The 21,039-nt window shown below is 37.5% G+C and overlaps 1 long non-coding RNA gene across 2 annotated transcripts in view; it reads left to right on the plus strand.

The window, feature by feature from the left end:
* Positions 1-276: 276 nt before the first annotated feature.
* The window catches only part of LOC117117589, a 38,036-nt gene continuing 17,273 nt past the window's right edge, over positions 277-21,039 (plus strand). Inside the window, exon 1 of one of the 2 annotated variants that reach the window (XR_004446929.1) lies at positions 277-1,418. This is a non-coding gene — a long non-coding RNA (uncharacterized LOC117117589). The remainder of the gene's footprint in view (positions 1,419-21,039) is intronic. The other variant, XR_004446928.1, reaches the window with a different exon arrangement.

Genomic DNA, 21,039 nt, shown 5'->3' on the forward strand with positions numbered 1-21,039 from the left:
TCATCAAATAATTGCTTTCAGTAAGTTCGGTAATGATACTGCAGTACTGATGTGTTCTGTTGATTTTACCATGTCTTACTAACGTTATTAGGCCTATGCATTTTATTAATTTAGTATATTTAGGGCCTATCTATTTTAGCAAAAAATGTATTTACAGTATGCTTATAAAAAGATACACTATCAGCCACAAAAAAAAAAAATCAAAAAACTAAATGAATAAAAATTTGGAATAGCTCATAGGCCTATCTAAAAAATCAAATACATAAGTTAACCTCCAAATTTTAAGTTTAACAATTTACTTTATTCATATTAAGCAATTCAATATGAAACTGGATTACATTTATCTTAGACAGAACATCTTATCTAATTTGAAATTGATAAATAGGCCTATATTTTATTGTTTCGTATCGTATCGTACCGTGCCTCCTCTTAATATTGAAACTTATTAAGGTGGTGAGCTTTGGGACTGCCCCGCCCCGAATCTTCTAATGAGTAACCGACTTTCGACGATGAGGATTTTACTTGCGAGAAAATACTAATTAGATGTGCACTTATCGAATGACGTGATATCGTTTCATCCCGCTTCATTGTGTTTATATTGAGGAGCAAGTACATTACGAAGCTTAGAATCGATATGAGATTCCAGTCAGCCAGAAATATGACATCTGCTGTTCACTCATAAATATAAGCTTAGTTGACATTATTTGCCATTCATTATCTGTCCTCATAACTACTTTAATGGGTTCCTTTTTATATCCGATTTAAATAAGGTAGCAAAGTCCAACCTATGACCCATTTGTTTACACCCACTGACCTGACAAAGCCCTGGTCGGAAATGAAAAAAAAACTCTTCCGAAGAATTGTCAGCGAGAAAAGAAGTCCAAAGCCCCAGAAACACAATATCGATTTATATTTTCAATTCATCCGATAACGCGACCTTCTCCATACGAATCTGGACTCAGTCCCGCTGTGAACAAAGAACGGCATGGCGATGCGTGACAAATACTAGTCGATTTCTTTGTTTGGTTGTCAGGGCGCGGACATTGTAACTAAACTGGCTTCTCGTTCAACATCGACCTCACACACAGGCTAGTCCCTGGGAAAACACACTAGACATACGTAAGCAATGACTTGTGTATGGATGGATGTGACGCGTTTCTAAATTTAGAACAATGCGAAAGGCTCGCTTGTTGAAATCGGAAGTACTACACACATACGGTTGGATTTTTTGCAGTTTCTTTCGTGTTTACCTGCATGTTTTGAGGTCATTTAAGGTATGTTTGCATCAAATACACATGTAAAGTGTTAGCTGTAGCTATTGAAAGTATTTTTGGTGATTCGTATTGTTCGTTTGTGGATTGTTAGCAGTCGAGCCTAGCGCGAGGCGTTAGGCCAGTCAACGCACTGTCATTACCGAGGTAAGCCTCTTTGTATTGTAAACGTGACCGTGTGCTGCAGTGCTGGCAGGCTAAGCTAGCTAGTTTTCATGCCAAATTCGAGGCTTACCTCGTTATATTCCTTCAGGATCTGTCTTTAATTCATATTTGAATAGTTTGGCTGTTACCATGAACTAAATGAGTCAATGCTAGGGTAAATTAAGCAGCACCTCGATATTGTTATTGTTATGGGGCCAGGGGTTTCACTGCTTACTTCCCTACATAATTCGCATTGGCCTAGGCTTCTATCTAACAATAATGTTATTGTCGTTTTCCCGTAACGCACAAGTAAAATGCAGCATTTTGGCCTGCAAGGGAATTCCAGCCTGTTGTCTCTTTGCGGCACAGAGGTTAATACTTAGGGAAGGGCCAAGGAAAGGAATGCAAGGCTGAAACCTTCACCATAAAATGCATTCGTTGGAATCTTGTGGTTTGGTAGGCTGCACAAGTAAAAACAGGTTACACCCGGAACAAAGAGGTACTCGCACTTTGAGCTAGAGAGGCTAGTATTTGAACCATATTGTCTAGAAACTATATTATTAATATTAATAATATACTCAACCTTTAGCCCCACTGCAATATTCTGTTTATCATTAGTAACCATGGCATTGTAATTATTGTAGGACATCGATGTATAGGGCCTACGACTTTTGTTTATAAGGTCATCATACTATTTTTAAAATGTTATCTAAAGTAAATATTTGTTTGGAGGCCCAATACCTCTGTGTACAGTACTATGTTGTAAGATTCAGACGAAACCAAACAGAACACGTGAAGCTATAAATACTCTAATTTAATGATAATTATTATTTTATATTCTGTGATCGAATTTAATGGCACAACCATAAGGCATGTTACAATGGAGATATTATTGTTTATTAAACATTGAATATAAATATTTATTTGTTATGCTTTTGCATGACGATATATTATCAAGGTGACGGAAGATTCGATAAAAACAATGTGGGCAGAGAGAGTATTCGATAGAATATACAGTTTTGTATGATTCAATAGAAACACAATCAGGGAATGAGACAATGGGAATACTGTACAATCAGGGGAGGAGTCAATTGCAAACACGGCCAAGATTCGGAAAGAATTGAATAGGAACCACGATTAGGGGCGTCAAAGCACTCTAATGGCAGTCGTCAATACAAAACTTACTATTTGTGTATTTTATACAAAACAAGAATGTCTGAGTATCAGTAAGAATTCGATAGAAAAGTCGACCAGAGTTATAAAACATGATCAATCAAAGAAGTCGTCAATAGAATAAACATGATAAAGAGTTAATACAAAATATACCATTTGTGTATTTGATATATAAAAAAAACTGTTTAAGAGTCAGTAAGGATTCGATAGAAAAGTCGGTCAGAGAGTTATAACACATGATCAGAAAAGATCGTCATTAAAAAAAAAACACGGTCAAAAATCAAGAGTCATAAAGTACGGTATTCGATAGCAAACGCTGTCAGATGAGGTCAGTAGAAAACACGATCAGGAGAGAGTTAATATAGATAAATAGGGGAGGAGTCTAGAAACACGGTCAGGAAGAGGATATCAAAAACACAATCAGTGGAGTGTATTGGGGCTGTCTCTTATACACATCTAGATGTGTATAACTTTATTGACATTAGTGTCAATATGTTTCATTCCAACTAGCCAACTAACGTTTTTCTAACGACCAATTTTGTTGGCAAGATGAATATCTCGACGTATTTTTTTTTTATCACGTGACAGATAGCACATCCTGAGTTAATCCCGAAACACTTCGGCGAAAGTACGTGGGTTGCCCTCCTCTTCGTCTATGACAATTTAATTGAATTGCGGATATATTTATTAAACAGATAGATTATTGCATTTTGTGTTGTTTCAAACCGACATACGGCTGCGTATATCATTCGTTGTTTATTGCCGGAAGTAGTATTAGCGCGTCTGTCTGAATGAAAACATTCTCCGAACTCGATGAAAGTCAAAATTCTGTGGTGATGATTCAATAACAATTATCTAACCTTTTGAAATATTTCATAAGACCGATAATGTGTGTGGGTAATATGTAGGCCTACTTTGATAACACATTAATTAAAAACTTCATCATTCATTTTTAATTCGAACCATAATCGTCAATTAAAAATTAAAATGTTGAATAATATAATAATAAAAACATCGAATTCTGGAACTTTTTCCGCTGGACTTCTTCAGACAACTAACCCGTTGGATTATTGGTCACGAGTGGATGACAAGTGCTGCGCAGCATTCCCCGCCAGTATTTGATTTATTCATTATTTAACATTATGAAATATTTACTGGATGAATAAAACATTCGGTAGTCACAAAGAAATGCAAAATTCTGTATACAGACAGCTAGTTGATTCACTTCGTTTTTTACTTAATTTAATTGTGTTCAAGAAGGGAAAAAAACGAATCGCTTATGACCTATGCTTGAAAAGAAATATTGTACAGTTTGTACAGTACATTCTTTTCACATGGGAGAAACGAGTCAGTCTTGTGTGCCAAGATGCTGTTTAAATGCAAGTTTCCGTCGTCTACAAAACCGAGGTATCTCGCGTGTGTCACCGAATTGTGTGTTGGCCTGATTTCTAGCTAACGTTTTAAAACTTCTGTTGAGGCGACGGCAGGAAACTCGTATTTGAGTATACAATTCTTGTCTTTCCTGATGCATGAAGTCAGTCTGTCAAGCGGTCGGAATACTTCAATTTGTGCTGGATAAACAGTCCAGGGCAGGCGGAAACCAGTGATGTCAAACGAAGACTTCACGCACCATTACGCTCCAATTCGGAATGCGTTTCAAAAAATGTGTTGTTATGTGCTGCCGCCCATTGATGTTTGGTACTACAGAGGGCGGTCTTTATGTGAGATGTTAATGTATCCAATCACGGGCGACATAAACGCATAAAAGTGCGTGGGATTGCGAATTTTGACGCATTATCAAGTGAATTTTCGTTTCTAAAATGGACCAGTCATTTACTTTAAAACATTGCAATACTGTGATATGAAGTTATTTAGGTAAGAACCTGTCGTATTGCTATCTGAATGTCGGGAATATTCGAGACCGTGTTATCCGGGTGACTAAAAACGCCATGAAAAGTTGAAATACAATTAATGGTGAGTTTAAATATTATTTCATTATCCTGTCGTTGTCGTTGAGGAAAATCAAACATTTTTTTTGCTTACATTAACATAATGTTTGGCTATCATACCCTAAAGGCAAAACGTAATCAACAATTGTTTTAATATTTGTCATTGAGTATCTTTTATATTGTTATTTTTACCGCAGCATGCACCTGCAAATTCGGTTACCTTGTAAATGCATTATCACATATTTCCGAACGTCGCACTGAAGGGACCTGGATTACTCCCAGGTTCCTTTTTCGATGATAGCTCGGAGCGAAGGTCATGCGCGGGTCAACCAGCAGTGCGTGATCGTGTGACACCAATGGGCCACAGTATCCAGGTAGTGGAACCACCTTAGGTTGAATAACCTGAAAATAATAATGAAGTGATGGTTTGTTCAGTCTGCAGGGCCTACTGAATGTACATTCCCAGGACCCCGGATCCAGATGTGACCCATACACGCCCTTTCGTCATATCAGACGGTTACAGCTCTTCCCGTAGTAAGAAATAACCGTTTCCGACTACCTTATAATCGTGTTAACGCCCATCTCCATTTGCATGTTGAATTACAACATACTGTATCCTATTTGTATATAGGATAAGTGTTTTAATGAGTATAGACAAACAGAGTTGCGTACTCGTGATGTGTCGTTCTCTGGTAGAGGAAGAGAGGAAAGAAAGCAAGCGAATTGTAGTTCAATGTGAACTTACAGAGTGAGAGTGACACCGCTCATGACACGCGAGCAAGATGGGCGCATGCATGTGACGTGCCGACTGCTTTATTACGCTTTACGCGTGTCAACACCATAATTTGACCTCTTGTGGTATTTACGCGTGGTACACGGTCCACAATACTTTTGAAAGAAAGCATTTGCGTCGTGGGGACTATGATAGGGACTTTTCCGCACTTCTTATAAAGCAAATAGTGAATCAAAAAAACAAAAAAAAAATTAGGAAACGGGCTCTCACCATTGGATCGTTTTATAACTTTATGGATATTTTAAAATGTGCAGTGCACGCTTGCAAAAAAAAAAAGGAACATAGAGTCAAAAGGTGGGCGAAGAGACGTCTTGTGTAATAGAACAACCGTTGACATGTATTATTGCGCATCATCAGTGTCGGTGGCCCTTGCTTCCTTTATCTTGCCTCTGCTCTAGGGTTGAACACTTCCATTCGTGTATGACCATGTTATGACTAATTGGTAATTTAAAAGATATCGCCACTCGCCACTGAGAAATTAATAAGTTCGAAATGTATCACTGATCTAGCTAGATGTCTGAAGACACCATAGATGGGTTTGATAAAGTTCGCTAGATGGATTAAGGGTAGGCCTAAATGAAGAAACGTAGAGAGGCGTTGGTTAAACTTGCATTGTACACACGTTTTGTAATGTTTTCAATTCGTAGCTAAGTTTGTACATAGAGAAAGAATATTATAAGGGCTGCTGTTGCCAGTCAGGCGATCATTTATTGTTTTTGTACGGTACCATTTACTGTACTGTAAGCCTATACTATTTAATGATGCCGTCGCCTCTTTTACGGTACCCGTTCATTGTAAAGTATACCTTTATACATGTACACCATAAAACTCTCGTCATTCGTCATACTGTATCGACCTTTTTCGCACTACGGCAGTGCCGATAGAAAACAGTAGCTTTGCCGATAGAAAACAGCAGCTTTTTTCGCACTACCGCGGTGCGAAATCGGCACGCGGCAGTGCCGATAACTACCGCCAACTTCTATCTATTCTAGCGTTGTTCCTTATCCTGTGCACATTTTCTGTCTAATTCTTTGTTTGCAAACATGATCATTCATGCACTCAAAATGTAATTCCGTATAGACGATTGAGTTGTGGTCACGGTACACGCTATTGTTTCTTAACATAATTTTATAGTAGGCGCCAAAGACCTCAAGGCCAAACAGACCTAGCTAAACGCCATGCGCACATCGATTTACCCCCGAGCATTTTGAAGAGCCTCGGTGTAGTTTTTAGGCCTAAGGAAGCTCGAGATCGGATCTAGGACTTGGTACTGTACGATTGTTCAGCCCCGGAATTCCCTCGCAGCTCAGTACATCGTCACTTCACATGCGTTGAACATGACACATCCCATATCATTGTCAATTAACTCCTTGTTTGGCATCTCAGTCAGTCGATGAGAAACCACAATTACGAATTAACACACATACAAATTGTCAGTTCAGGAATGTTTTAACATATTTTTAATTCTATTTTCTAACAATAAATCGTTAAGTTTTCATCCATGATCCAAGGTCGCCACCCAGAGGTTGTTTTGTACAGCGAGGCTTCTAAGAACATAGCGAATAGTAAAGTAATTGTTGATGACTTTCTATTGGCTAGGTAACAATAGCGAAGCCTCGAGTCATAGTTGTCTTCAAGTTCAACTAATCGTATGTCTGCAGGAATATTTATAAGTTGTAAAGTGTATTTATTGATTTGCAGATTATGCATGTCTTTTCGACGTTGGGATGTTGAAAAGAATACACATTAAACTGCTGACCAAAACAATGATACGGGTAATGATGATAATGAAAGCGTAAGTCTACTGCTCTAGGCCTACCAGTGATGTAGTTTTATTACCCGGTACACTGCACCCTACGTCTCTTTGAATAAAAATAAATCGCTAGTTTGTATTTATTTTTTTTTTCAGTTCAGGCAGGCGTGATCAAAACCCCTCGCTTGAAGACATTAGGCTCAGTTTGCGCAATAACCATGCCTTGCATTCAGTGACGGTTATCTCTGTATATAAATGACATATAATAATTTTCGCGCCCACATTCAGGCATATTGAAATTGAAACATCCTCAGCACTCAGACGACGATTGGATGTAATGCAGCGCGTAGTCGAAATTAGGAACTACACGCGCTCACTGACTGTTAGGCAAGAAGTACCTTATGCATTATTTATATAACTTAAACTTAACGATTAACTATGGGACAATGTTCAGTAGTACAGCCCGTTGTAGGCCTACAATACTTTCTATTCGTCTCGTAACCCATTTTCCCTGAAAATGATTTTTCGTATCTGCAGATAAATCGTTTACGGTATTCAGGGAGTTTGTTCACCTTCCTTGGTAACCTAATTTAAGAAATAATATGAATGATAATTTTTATGTATCATTTTTATTCTTCTATTCTTAATTGACTTTTTAAATATTGTTGGTTGAAGGAGTAAGAAAATTGGAGTACTATGTAAAACGTTAGTGAATTCGGATTGTGATCTATTTAGTAAGTACACAGTGTAGTGGACAATCAAACCGCGGAATTGAGGAAGTTGGTGATCCACTTATTTCTATATCGATGACCTCAAGGTTGCCATCTTTTAGTATTAGGCTTAGTAATGACTAAGATGGGCTTTATATTCATAGCATCGTTTAATAACAGCTGTAATCTCCAAACTTATTTATCAATTAATTAATGTTATCGTGGATGGTGACACGGTCATCGGTAGGGGGTTGATGTTAAGTAAATGGTAACATTCGTAAAGTTTTAATAGTGGGTATGACGCGTGAAGAACACGTCGTGATGGGTAGCTCTCCAATCTATGAGTTTGTATAGTATGGGCGGTATAGCGCCGCGGTTGTCTGATAAAACTGAGATAGCGCTCCGTTCCACGCGCGACGACCTTGAACTCGTGTACGTCCCGCGATCTTTGACTATTATTACTGTTGCGCCTTGCGACTCAGAGGTTCGACGGTTTGGTAATCCGACCGCAACATGATCTGTTCCCAGGTGCTTCGCTTTCATCTACGAAGTTTAGTCCTCGGCATTCTTGATAATGATCAAATAGATCGAAACGTTGGATCTTACAATGTGTTTTTATTTTAGCCCTCGGGTCGTCGTCTACTAAAGTGTGAGTTAATAAGCCAACATCTCAGAAAACATTGTTAAATAAATAAAATTAAATATATACCTTCATGTACAGGTATCGCTCTCAGGAGGAATACCCGAGCAACATGTCCTATAGAATCAATGTAAAGCTATATACAAAAAGAATATGCACAGTGCTGTAGGCATGTTGTTACGGTTATATTCTGCTGTTATTATTTGTTCAACATTATAGACTTCTAACAGTACTAGGCCTAATAGTAATAGTCTTCTTTTCGAGATGGGCTTCTTATCGAGGCTAATTTTGCAAACTAAAGAGGGGGCTTCAATTCGAGATGGGCTTCTTTTCGAGATTAAGCCCATTGGGCTTCTATTCGAGATTTTACTGTATTATAGCATTGTAACTTCTTGGATAAACCTGTGTGCTTATATTTCTTTTATGATGGAAGCTACGTTTGCAAAAGTACGGTGCTCGTGCTATACATGATTGTATGTTTTAACATAAAATATAAAAAAAAATAGACTGATTGTAGTAATAGATCCTTTCCCGCCCCTTTGATCCACGTGCGTTTGTAGGACAACGTGTGTGTTTGTGACACGCGCGCGTATTCCTGGCCCTGTTCTGATTGGTCAGTTGTTAAGTTTGATTGACAATCCTGAACGGTCCATTATTTCGTAGACACTTGCAAATAGGTTCGTTAAATTGACAGCGATTGATTTGGACTGCTGGTTGCAAATTTGTTGAACTTCAGACATTGCCATAATACCTCCATTGACTACTTTTAATAACAATTGATTGGTTGTTTCTGAGACAACTCTCGGGTTAGCTTTAAAATGAGTATCGTATTTTAAATTGGAGATGAAGCCCAAATTGTTGATGACGTGTGCTTAAACAATGGTCTTTTGTCGTAAGCATACAATCACGACTTAATCGACACTTCTATTACTAGTAGCACTAGTGCTACTAGCACTAGTACTCTAAATAGTAAGTACTGACGCTACAGTATACAGATTCGCCCTTCTACGCAGTGATCTTGTAGTGGCCAACGAGCTACTACTAGTACTACTGTATATTTTGTAACTTGGTGGAAGTAACACTTCTACACGTAATTTGGCACGTATTACAACTAACATGACGTTTGCGCACGTCTGAACACGCATGTCCTGTTGTGACCTTGTGTTCAAAGATTAGGCCGCATGATCTTAATTACTCATTGGAACTGTGCCTATCGGCTTCTTGGAACAAAGCCTCAGCCGTCAGCGAATAAGGTGAACGTTCGGCGTGTGACGAGACTGATGACGTCATACTTCTCGCAAGGGTAGCCGTTTCCATTCGTCTAGGTATGCATGTATCAAACCAAGCGGTCTGTGAGATGTATTTTAGATGTTGCTGTATAATATGCAAGAGAATCATCCACACCTATGACCAGGTAATTTACGGAGGAATTTCCGGTTTTTTCTTGTTCATTTCGTTGGTTTGAAATGCAAAAAATCCGTCGGAAGTCACTTTCTCCTGCAGCAGCAGCCGCCGTCCGTCCGTATGGAGATAAAAAGGTTAGCGAATGTCTGTGTTTAGAATTAGGGTGTCTCGGTTGTTGCAAGTATAGAAGCACTGTACTTGTAGTTGATAATGATGTAATTAATGAACTTTCGAGATTAGCAGCTGTTTAGCCTATTAATTCACTATGAAGTCTGAACATCACACACTTCCACGTCAGCCGCCGCTGACCTTATCATTCACGTTCACGCGCGAGACACGAAAAGCAAGAATTTTCTAAGTACATACTCGCTGACTCACATTTCAGTACGGCGACTTAGCATGGTTTTGGCCTACGATATTCAGAAATAAAAACATAAACAATTGTACATAATGCGATACGCCTTGCTTAGAGAAAATAGATTTTCCTGTTATATAAATCCAAAATTACTATTTGTTATTATTTGTATATCCGTATTATTACATAGTTATCAAATTCTGGTAAATAATTTTGAATTTGAAAAATAATATTTTGATCTCTGATAACGATTGCTATTGCCGATTCTCATGAGCTATTTGCGATTTTCTATTTTGCAATTGAGATTATTTACTGTATTTTTCTCATCAATTTGTTTTTCTTCCTCGATTTAAAATCCATCTGTGCCAGATGTATCGTTGTATACATTATTAATAACGTCAGTTATATTTTAAAATTATTGGTAATGACAATATATTATTACTAAACAGGACATATAAGCCAATAAATAATAGTATAATATTATGCCTATATCCAGAATACATGTATATTATTACTAAAAATCGTCATTCGCAAATTATTTTATGTAAAATGTTTCGGCAACAAAGCAGAAATCATTTGACCATGTTTGCAGTATTTTATGTGTTGATTTTTTATGTGAAAATTTTTTACTGGGTATCCTGCATTGTTCACTGCGGTTCAGTTGGCTCCTGGATGAAAGACTATTTTTTTGTTAAGGGTAGAAGTTGATTTATTGGTAAATCATTACTGTACTCTGATTACAAGGGCAAATTTTGCTTGCTGTTTTCGAGTATGATGAAGAATTGGTGTCTTTAGACGACTACGCAAGCACAGGTAGTGGGAGTATTGGTCATTGGCTAGCGACTCCCTCAGATGGACGTGTTCAGCGGACGCTGCATTCCATTGTGACTCTTGCGCTACAGAAGAGAAGCATTGTGTGTGGCGGTTGCAGCGAACGAGCTAGACCTGCCGTTTACTTCAGTTGTAATCTAGTATTTTCTGCCTGGTTCGGCGCCTGTATGGATTTCTAACAGTGACATTCCTTTAATTTTTGCTACCAACAGAGGTCGTGGACTATTCCAAGCCGTATTAACTTCGTCGACTGTGACCCGGCTGCGACCCGTCCCAGGTACGTCCAAACGAGATACGAACAAAAGACGTTATACGAAACGCTGAAGTTTAAATAAGCATTAGGATTTTAATTGACAGAAACTACCGAGTTGAAAAAGTATATCGTTTATATGCTACTTTTAGCCACTTAGCTAGAATATAGTTTACAGTATTTATTACTTAAACGATGTCATTCATGCAATTCAATTACCAATATGTTGTTTTAGTTCTCGCTCAGTGAAATGCGTTTATTTCAAGATTTTCGCGCTTTTTGAGACTTCGATTCGTGTACTGTAGGCTATTCGCTTTGTATGGGTATTACTGCATGATATTTTCCGAGGATTGATTAGACATACGCGTATTTAGTACGAGATGTCCAAAACTATATAATTATGTAAATAACATCTTAATATGCTGAGATCTTAATCAAGGAAGGTACAGGTTTCTATTATGCAATAGCCCTACCTCTTATTAACGCAACGGATTCAAAAAAGAAAACGATAATCGATATCGTAATTCTTTTAACGATTAGTGTTTACGCTGAGCCGTTGAGATTACCGTATAAAATTTGTGTGAGTAAGCTGCCCGCTTTGATTAGTACATGTAGTACAATCATTTGCGATGTTTCCCGTGTGTCTGTTTATTCTGAGTCATGAGTAGGCCTAGCTTTGTGCCTAAGGAACATGTAAGTTTTGGTGGAGACGAGAAGTGAATCAGTCGTTACTCACGCTGCTGTTTCGGAAATTCGTATAATGCATTCTTTCCTCAAATAATAGTACTGATTTTTACCTAGAAAATGATTCGTATCGCAAATAGTTGGCCTAAAAAAAAATGCAAATCCTTATAGGGAAAAAACTTAAAATTAAATCACACTCCTCTATAGTTGTAGTTGCAAGTAAGATGGATGGAATTTGTCAGCTTTATTTCATAAAGAAACAATTGTTTTGATTATGAAAACCAAAGTAAATAAATGCATCGGCTATACATTATTTAATTGAATTAGAAGTATGAAAGAAATGGAGCAAATTCCGAAAATGAAATAAATAGGATTTCTTAACATAGCGTCTATCCGATGCGTGGTGTGCGTAATACTGTACTATTGTTTTATTCTTAGTATTTCGTTCGAGAATTGTCATCTTGATGTTTATTTGCAATTTCTTATTAATCTATCCCAGGCAATTAGAAAACACAGAACCGACATGTCAATTGGCATACGGTTATGTATCATTTTCAGTTGGAATTGTATATGATAATTTCCACCTTATTTCGATGTCAAACTGTTAGCCTTTAATAATATCGGATATAACAATGCAATTTGTCTTGAGAATGCATTTACCTGGGTAGTCGTGTGTATAGCCGAGCTTAAGGGCCCAATTGACCTGGGTCGCGCCAGCCTACAGGCTATGACGCTTGCGAATAGTGCTGTAGGGCAATCGAGTGGACTGGAATTCGAATTGAACGTTACGAGGAAATCGCCTTTGTTACAGACCTAGATATAGGCCGCCCGTCGGTAGGTATTAGCCTGATCGGATTAGCGCTTTGGGCCCCTAGTCGTCGGACGAATCGAGGACAACGCGCCTCGGGCTGCCTGTAAAAGCTACAAAGCAATGGCGTCTCTGCTATATTTGCTGGCGTATGAGATACTAATATTTTACTACGTTTATATACGAACTTCAAACAATTGAAATAAAAGATTTGTTTTGTTTTCTTATAGTTTCAGCAGTAACATAGCATTGTGAAAAATGTTTATAAAGGCCTACTTACTTATTGTTAAGAAATAAACGATACTTTATGTGTTATAAATGAATTTAATATGGTTCTAATGCTGTGAACCAATATTAATGGTTCTAATGCTGTGAATCAATATTGAGAGATGCCATTGCATTTCTCTTTATAAATAAACTCAACATAATAAGTCTTTTTCGCAGAGTCGCTGGTTGAAACATTGTCAATTTTATTATCATTGCTACCGTCGTATTTAACCTCTTTAATTGTTAAAATTCGCTTGACCCTCCGTTCACACTTCTTGATATTTAATTTTAGTATTTGTCGATATTCCGTTTTGTCCAACATTTATTTTCATATGTTCGTTACGTCTATTATAATAATATCAGTGTACAACCTCAATTCGTTGATTTCCCGATTGTGATGGTATAGTCGTCGATTACTCTGAATGTATCATCGACTTTCATCCGACGTCGATTTATCCGTTTTTATAGTTTTTTGATCGTCTTTTTTCGACTCATGTTAGGTATTACATATATTTGTCTACATAGCCACGTGTCGTAGCCCTATAGCTTATCTAGGTTAAATGAACCCCGTTTTTAATCAATATTATAGGTTTGTTTTGTTCTGGGAAATATTATATTTTTGACCAGTTAACTACTTTTGTGTCTGATCGCGTTTCAATAGCTCAATTCTTTGATCCGTTGTACCCTCTGTTATCAATGTTGTATCACCAATTCAAATTTAGTTCATATGACTATTGTTCAGTAATGGAAAACAAAGCGTTTGGCAATTGAATATCTGATGCAATGAACGAATTAATATCGCCTCGATACGTTTATTCAAATCGGAAGATTTTAGGAGTGAAAGAGTACGCTGTGGCTATTGTTCTTGTTGATAGTAGAGACATTACCTATCACGTTTTTGTAAGTGCGCCTGGGCCGCTTCAACAAAGCGCGAGCGTGCCAGATCAACCTGCAAAAACATTGTAGTGTGTGGTCAAATCGGCTGTCCCTTGTCTTGTTCGTAGGCCTCTTGTTCAGTTTTTCAATGAATTTGTCTAGCACCTTCATAAATTAGCAACCGTTTGCAAAGATTAACCGGATTAGCAGCATATGTCGGATTACTATCATACCGTATAGCTTAGTTTGGGAATGCGTGACGAGGATAGTAGCATGGAGGAATAACAAGGAGTAATTCGAAGCACGAAAACAAACTGATGCGGTTTTCCAGGGTGGTAACTTCTTGTGGTGTAAGGTACGGTACAGTACGTCGGTCTTTAGATAACCAGATCCATGGTCTTGTTTGTTTACTAATTTATGTGAAAATATTTATCCAGGATTCACGTTCCTTTGCAGATTGTGGTCCTGGCTTGTAAATATTGACAATATTTAAGTATAAAATTAGATTAAATAATTCCTTTATTTCACACGCATGCAGCATGCATTACGCAACTTGTTGCTTTGATGATTCAAAAACGGGTGGTATGCGTTTATTAAATGGAATGGCAATACCAAAGTAAGGCGTTCTTTGTCTCCCGTCATCGTAGCTACATTTTGTTAAGATATCAAAACCTATTTCCCACGGATAACAAAAGTTACGCGTTACGCCCCGCTGGAGTTACCGTTGCAGTAATTACCGTATTGATTATTGGTTTAAACTTAGCAATGGTTGATGTTTTAATAACCGGTATAATTTGAAACATCGTTTGCTGCGTTTGATATTCCGTAAGAATAGACATTATCCAGTATACCTTACAGTATGCGGTGTTTTGAGCTGAAGTCAAAGGGGTTCAAAGCCCATGTTACACTGTTGGTTACATTGCCACATCGTACCTGGTAGAATGTTAATGGCTTAGAATGAAGTTTTCGTTTCTGCAGCTGAATTAGCAGCGGGATAGGCCTGTGTGAATACATTCTCCTGAGAGATGTTGGACATTGTGCATCTGTAGTTCTTATCTGTTTTTAAAGGGCTTTGCAATGACCAGAAATAATAAACAAAATCCGCCATGCACCTACCGTCGATCTATACAATCCCTACTGTATTATATACGGTTTCATTCTTAATACAATATTATTTTTATTGTGATACTATTGTTGTTGTTGTTGCTGCTGTTGCTGTTGCTATTTTTATTATTACGGTATTATTTTTATTGTTATTAAATTATGAATAATAGGCCTACACCTTTTTATGACAACCAGTACAATTTTCCCAGGTTAATTGTTCTTATGTCTTTGCCGATTTCAGGCTCAAAATGTTCTTATTTTACACACTTTTCAAAGATAGAAAACTATTATTGTGCATCTATATATTACTGTACTAACATGTGGGTATTTAGTCACACCTACTCCACAAAATGTAAAGATAAGATTGGTTTTTATTTTATTTTTTTATAGCAATCTCATTTGACATTTTAACTCAGCCTCAATTTTTTTTTATTTTGTTATTTTTTAAGCAACTTTAGCCTCAGTATTTTTGTGAAATGTGTTGGTATAAACAAAATGTGTATTGTTATTAATAGAGCTATTAACGATATTGTTATCTAATATTGTCAATATTATTATCATCATTGTTATATTTTGAATGATAATATTGTTAATAATATTATTACAGTAAGCGATATGTTATACCGTAAAACCTCGAATAGAAGCCCTGGGCTTTACAGTATTTATTTATTTATTTATTTGCGAACATCGGATCTGCTTCTTTTCGAGGCTACTTTTGCAAAGTACAGACGGGGGCTTCTGTTCAAAATTAATGCGTTACATTTTGGGAATTACTACTATAAAACAATAAATAGAGCCACTGTATATCAATCTGTATCATGGAGTGTATTAACCGGCATGAAAACTACTGTATAAAATTTTGTTTCTTTGAAATTTATGTAAAGTGTATGTACTGTACTATCTCGAAAAGAAGCCCATGTTATTTTGAAAAGAAATTCATTATCTTCTTTTCAAGATGGACTTCTTTTCGTAGCTTCTTTTGTAAACTTAAGAGGAGGGCTTCAATTTGAGGTGGGCCGTTTGTCGAGATTAAGCCCATTGGGCTTCTGTTCGAGTTTTTACGGTATGAGATTTTTCAGAGAAGGGAATTGATGTATTAATAGTAATAAAGAAATGATTAATTATTTATAGACTAAACTATAATTAACAGCCCTGACTTTGATATACTGATGTTTGAACTAACGACGTCAGTCATTTGGCTTCGTCGCATCAGAGCTCGAGGTAATAAAAGCGTTACGGTTCAGTTCTCTGATTAACGCGTCTTGCTATTAAACGCGTTTCGCTGCTGACGCTGGTCTTGTTGACCACTACGCTTAGCTGATGCAGTTTTAAATAGATTTAGTTTAAGGTCACGATCATTGGTAACTTCGCCGCAATAAAACTGATCTTGATGTATGTTTTTTCGCGTGATTATGTTTCCAGAACAAAGGCAATAATTTATCATTTTGACATTAACTTCACTCACTGCTCAAATGTTTTCTTGGTTATGTCATCTTGATGTAATTAACGCGCGGTGATACGGTTATACCTTACGAGTACCACGCGTGACGATTTGAATGTACTGTACGGTGTTCGTATCAAGCATTCCTGGCGTTTTAATTCCAAACTGTTTGACGTATATGAATACTAATACATATTCATCAATTCTAGAGTGTTATGACCCTTGTAGATTGGCCATAACGCATTAAATCAATGTATGTATTCATGTATATATTTTAAGACCGATACATCATGTAAATTAATGTGTTTTTTTTTAAATAAATATTTTTTTTAAATACAGCAGACAAAAGACGGATTAAACTACATTTTAATATTTTACTAGACGAATATCTTTGCCTGCTGTAAACCTCCATTGTATTGAATTAGAGCAGCAGTTCTCCCTAAACTCCTATTTGTTCATACGAATCCGTAGAAATAAATCATATATAAGATGTGTATAAGAGACAGGCAAAATACAGTATATAATTATATATATATATATATATATATATATATATATATACTAGTGTGTATATATATACTAATATGTATATACAGGTGTGTATGTACAGTAATGTATGTGGGTTGATGTATGTATGACATACCGGTACCGATGACGTGCCAGCAAGCAATTAAAAAAATATTAATAAGTCATGATTCAGCACAATCGAAACTTGGACAATTTTCAGACGATTCGTATTGCATTTCCCCCACAAAGGTGTACTGGGTGTGTCTATGGATTGTGACTCAACAACGCTGGAATGCTCTGCAAATCAAAAGCGAAACGGATATATCTTTATCCGGTCAATGACCTCAATATAGGGCAATATGCGGTCCACTGTTACATTCACCATGCATTCACTATACACAGTTTGATTCAGGACGGTCAAATGCTTTGTTGTGCTGTTGGAATGTTAAAGGCCCGGCCAATTGGAAGAGGTTTATACAGTACCAAATCGGCGCCTGGAATTCAAGCAATATTATGCGTTAAGAATGTCAGTCAGGAATGCTAAGCTTAGCGAGAGTGTAAAACTGGGAGGTGATCGACGAAAGTAAACACACCAAGTTTAAATATCCAGGGCGCCGCGATGCATCCAGGCCACCTTCTCGAAGGGTCTAATATTGTCTTGCATCCTCTACCGTGATTGCAACATCTCTTGTTGCTAGTCACTCCATGACTCAGGCATTCTTGAACAAAGACCTTACCTATATTCTCGGTTGGTTATGTTTATCGACGACTTGGTACTCAGTGGTATTGCTATTTTTCATCGTACAAGAGAAGCACTGAATTTTGCTCTGGATATTAACACGCGACCTGATTGTGATATTCTATCATTGTTGACTGAACTACTTTGTAGTCATGGAGACCACATTTCCGCTTTCACACCCAACGTAGGTATAAGTTATTGTACAAGATTGTACTGTCTGATAAGCACAGTAATTATTCTAACGGAATTTGCAGGTGAAATCGGTGCTTAGCTGACTCAGACTAACGTTTCCGCTGTCAGAGGCGGGGGAGGGGGTAGCCGGCGGTCAAATTGTAGGTTTCCGCTGCCAGGTGGCATTCTGTATTTGCTTCTCTTGTTAGGTGGGGTAAATGCGCACCGGGCCTGTCTAACGTTTCCGCACCCAGGTGGTGGCAAATTTATGTAATATTAATAGCTGGGTTACTATAAGAATGCATGTGGCTATTCAGTACAGTGCAGGCATAATGTGCACAAACGTGATGGTACCCTTGCGCGAGCGACTTCGTGTTGCTATTTTGTAGCGCAGGCCTACATGCACACGTATTTCCGCCTCGCATGGACTCGCTTTAAAGAACTCTTGGCTCCTAAACTCTGATTGCAGGGGTTTTCCGTAGTGATAGACTCTGCCGTAGTTTGAATAATTGTATAGGCCATGTATAGCACGTTCTACAACCCGGCACCACGCGCGCAGTTGATATCTACCAGTCACTGTGTATTCGACGTTTCGGAAATGCTTTTGTCGTCTGCCAAAGCAATACCTGGCCTTGCGTTACAATACGCTGTAAAGCATAATAAGGAAGTACCAGCCAATAATTACACCGGCTTTATCATTTCTGTCAACAAGCCGATTATAATATAATCGTCAGGTAAATATCATGGCGGAAATGTTTGTCTGATGACGGTGTAAAGAACTTTACTCATGAACCGATAGACACTGGTGGATTTACACGAGGAAACAATTGCGTTGGCGATTCAGGAAACAACACAATATAAATAGATTCAAAGATGGATATGTTGTTGACGTGCAATTTCATCCTTTTGTTATCAGTGATGACTGTTACGTGTTGCACTATTATAGTATTTTTTGGCTCAGCGGTAAAATAAACCTACACGCAAATTAATAAACTTCTCATAATTATTTCACCCCTTACCTCATTGATAAATCATTTTTTTTTTCTTGCCAGTTAACCAATTAACCATCCTTAATTATTTTTTGCGCAACCTGGCGTTTCTATGTGTATTGACTTAATGAGAGTGGAGGTTAAGGGCAGTGCGGTGGGGGAAGGCTTAGGTGACATAAGCTTGCTTATAATTTTTTTCTTACTAAATGTTGATGGTGACAGTGGCGCATACCTTTTTTTTTTTCTGGGCTTACACTTACTCCCGGCTTCCGCCCTCATCCGGCCCTCTTGTGCATCTCTTTTTTTGTACATCTAATTTTGCCTGGTATCGGTAATTAATTTGAGAATTTGTTTTCTAAATCAGTAGCTTAACTTTTGCAGTTGATAACAATGATTCTTTCTACAATGCAAATTCAATGTTTACACTGTAGTTTTTTTGGGTTTTCCCCATATTTTACCCGAGATAGCGTAGGCCTATAGGCATAGATCTTAAATATCAGTTCATAAATCCAGGCTTGTAGTACTTGTGAGAAACGAATACAAGTAACTAGGGCTCTGTGTAGGGGATCGCTTAACTCCGTTTTACCAAGAGAGATATTAATATTACCGACTTAGTTCCTCATATCAGGCCTATCGGGGAGGAATTAGACGCTCAAACTGTTGCAGACAGGCTCCGGAGGAAAACAAATGTTGTTGTTGTACAACAGATGAAACATATAAAAACGGTGTTTGACAAAAAAAAATCAGGAACGATACCGTATATGGATACAGAATTTTAAATATTTAACTGGGGGTAAGAGGGCGTAACCACCCTTTTCCCCCAGTTTTTAAGTTCTAAAAAATCTGTATCTCAACATTAATCGTTCCCGAGTTTTTCGTCAAACACCCTTTTTTATATCTTGCAGCTGTACAACATATCATTTGTTTCTCCTCCGGGGCCCAGCTTCAAATACTATTATTAGCACTTTGAAGTAAATAGTTTCGATTACTTCCCACAATATAGGCGAATTTGTACGATGTATAAGCCTTCATGTCCGAGCTGAAGAATTTGTTTATATTGATTTGTTGATATTGTTATTCACGGATGATGTACGACACTGTTATTACGGACAATCTATTTCTAAATAAATACTGATCATGTTTACGCGGGCGCCATAAGTCCGAAATTAACCAAGCAGGCCTCGATATCGATGAGAAATAATAATATAATAATACTCGGTGTGCAATGGAGATAATAACAGTAACACACTCTGCCCTACTTAGGCCCTATTACAGAATAGTGCAATGTATAATCGTATCGTCTGCGTGATGCAGTGCTGAATAGAAAAGTACATGCCTGACTAGTCGGTAACAATCACACCTGAGCTAGGCCCCTCAGAGTCCTCCTTCTTACTCTGTCCTATTCAGGTAATACATAAATGCCAATAAGTATGTTCTCTAAACCGTTAAGAATAAATTGTAAAAGCTCATTAACCAAGTTGCATAATTAAGTAGGCATAAGGTAATTAGTCTTTTTTGGAGAATGTTTAGGTTTTAGGTGGTCTACTCTTTAGTTTATAATTTTAAAATTTCAAATGGTTTTATTTACGTGGAATAATCTTCTAAAATCCTATTTTGAATAGGGCCTTCGTTTGCGTTTTATAAACGTTCTGTGTTTCAACTATGGAATACGATTGTATGTTTATATGTATGCGGATACGCCGTCTTTTGACGTGTTCCTCTATTTTTAAATGAACTCCAATGGTTCAGCAATACCTATTCTTTAATGCAGGCAACTGTCCGCCTCATTCATATCCAAGGCGAAACAAGCAAACTCTTGGACAATCTTGTAGATATTGTGAAGTGCGCCACCAAGACGTCTTTACTAAAGGTGGGCCCTTACGAAAAGTTGATCTGGCGTATCTTCCAATGCAGAAACTTCTTGGATCCTTTTTCTTCTTGAAAAGTAGTGCGATAAACGACGTGATACTTCGAAGTATTGTAATAGAATGTAATCTGTCTGTCGATAAATCTCCAAGGGGAAATAGATTTAGGAAACCGTCTTTTGTTGGTGCGATCCACGTCCGCCCACGTCTTGCTCCGTCCGAAAATCCCCTTTCTATTATTTCTTTCTCTATTGACGGTCTTAAAATTTTTGGCTAAATTTAATCGTATAAAGGTATCTTCACTTCCCCGCTTGT

Source organism: Anneissia japonica, unplaced genomic scaffold (assembly GCF_011630105.1).
Source record: "Anneissia japonica isolate Jap-2015-1 unplaced genomic scaffold, ASM1163010v1 scaffold13104_len81497_cov225, whole genome shotgun sequence".
Classification (NCBI taxonomy): domain Eukaryota; kingdom Metazoa; phylum Echinodermata; class Crinoidea; order Comatulida; family Comatulidae; genus Anneissia; species Anneissia japonica.